At 46.9% G+C, this 2,227-nt stretch overlaps 1 pseudogene; it reads right to left on the minus strand.

Moving 5' to 3' along the window:
- Positions 1-1,321: 1,321 nt before the first annotated feature.
- On the minus strand, positions 1,322-1,685 carry LOC117707462 (small ribosomal subunit protein eS12 pseudogene; annotated as a pseudogene).
- Positions 1,686-2,227: the final 542 nt, after the last annotated feature.

Genomic DNA, 2,227 nt, shown 5'->3' on the forward strand with positions numbered 1-2,227 from the left:
GTCAACCATGTCAGTTTTTAAAATATTTTATTTGTTGAAATTACAGTCACATTGCCCCTTCCCTTTCCTCTCTTCAGCCTTTCTCATGTACCTTCTTCTCTCTCTGAAGTTCACAGCCTCTTTGTCTTTAGTTGTTACATGTTATTACATACATGCATTCCTAAGTTGTAAATACAACCTGCTTGGTGTACTGTTGCTTGTATGTATATGATCTCAGCGCTCACCTTAGTTCTGTGTTTCCAGCCTTACAACCTATCTGTTGCGTGTGGCTTTGCTACCCCACCTAAATGCCAGGAATGGGCTGCGCCACCATCCCCACCCAGCTTTCCTTGAAAAGCTGGATAAAAGACATAGATACACAGTTGTTCAATTTCAACTCACCTTTTGACACAATTGCTGGGAGCTACTATTTCCTGCCTGGAAACAGGATATTCTTATCTCTGCACCTCTCACCTGCCCAAAACTTTAGTTTCTCAGTTACATCCAGTCCCTGCTAAATGCCCCCAACCACCTGCTTATAGGAGCAGCCCGTGTGGCCACTCCGTTTTGAAATCTCACATGGCTGATCAACTTTTCTCCATCAGAAGCATGGTGAACTCTCCTCTTCTCCCTTGTATTTGTCTCTTGCTTTCAGGGACTTGGAAGTTCCTTGCATCTCTCCGCTTGCCTCCAGAGACTCTGAAGTCCTGCTTATCCCTTCTGCCCAGCAATTGGCCCATGGCTTCTTTACTGATAGATCAAGAACCAACTGGAGAACAGGACCTTAGCATCAGAACCACCCCTACACCTATCCCTCAACACTGTGTAGGCAAGCATCTCTCTCTCTCTCTCTCTCTCTCTCTCTCTCTCTCTCTCTCTCTCTCTCCCCCTCTCTTCTTCTCCCTCTCCCTCTTCCTCCTCTTCCCTCTTTCTCTCTCCTCCTCTGCTTCTTTCCCTCCATCTGCCCCATGCTATCCTTCCAAAGCAGGGCCTTGCTCACGTCAGTCCATACCTCTACCACTGAACTAAAACCCTTCTTGGAGGCTTTTATTATTGTTTTGATGGTTTTCCTTTCCTTGTTTTCCGAAGTGCTGCTCTGGCATGGAGATGTAGCCAGGCTCCATGCTCTCATCCCAATACCATCATCCCTAACTCACCAGCTCCGTTCACATTCTCTGGTGTTTCTTTCCTAGCTTCCAGGAATCCCAGAAGACAATGCAGGCCTCCTCTTTCCCAAAACTTGGACTGCATGCTTGATCATTAGTGTTGCTTTCTGTCCACAGTCTCTTGAATTCGGACAGACCAATCAGGTGCTCCCTCATCTCTCTCCCTGTTTATTGGCTCATTTCTTTCACTTGAGGTAGACCTCAACGACATCCTAGGCCTGGGATTCTTTGCCATAGTCCTTGAGCACTGCACAACTGCAACCAACCACTTTCTGTGGCTTCCCCTCCTCGATTGATTTTACAGAGGCCTACGCATTCCCTTGGTTTCTTGTTATCATTTGGTGCTCGGCACAAAGTGCCTCCACCAGCTTGACATACAAGCTCCCCACAGTTGGATGCAAGCACACAGAGATGGACATGGTGCTTGTCTAACGCTTTGGCACCTTTGCATCTGCCACGTGCCGGGCCATGGTGGATGAGTGTGGTCTTCAGCCTCTCTAGTAGACCAGCGTCGACATCCATTACACCTGCAGCATTGCCTTCCTCTGTCTTGGCGATGAATTACGGGTGATGCCGAATGTTGAATGCACCCAAGCCTCTGCCTCTGCTCAACAGGAGCAGGGAAAGCAGCTCTTCCTTACTGACCTTCAGGCTGCAGTCTGTTAATCGTAGGAAACTTAGCTCCCGTGCCTTCTCCCTGTGTGTTATCAGGCTGCTTTCTTCACATCACTATAATATTTTTACAGCATTATTGTTGTTGTTATTATTATTTTACTTATTGTCTTTACTTTCTTGCTTGTTATTTAAGCTTACACTGAAGTTGGATTTCTGCTGAGACTCTCTCGAGGTCATTGGGGCTCATCTTCCTTAACCTTCCTTTTGCCTTTGACACTGCCCACTGTTCTTGAGAAGTTTTCTTGTCTTCCAATAATCCCTCCTAGCTGTCCTCATGAGTCTGTGGGTGCTCTGACTCAGTTCTCATTAACATACTGTTAAACAGAGTTGGTGCACCCCAAATGTCTGTCCGGCTCAGCTCCTTTCCTCTCCCACACCCTATCTTTAGCTGGTTAAACCCATGCCAT

This window comes from Arvicanthis niloticus, chromosome 4 (assembly GCF_011762505.2).
Source record: "Arvicanthis niloticus isolate mArvNil1 chromosome 4, mArvNil1.pat.X, whole genome shotgun sequence".
NCBI classification, from domain to species: Eukaryota; Metazoa; Chordata; class Mammalia; order Rodentia; family Muridae; genus Arvicanthis; species Arvicanthis niloticus.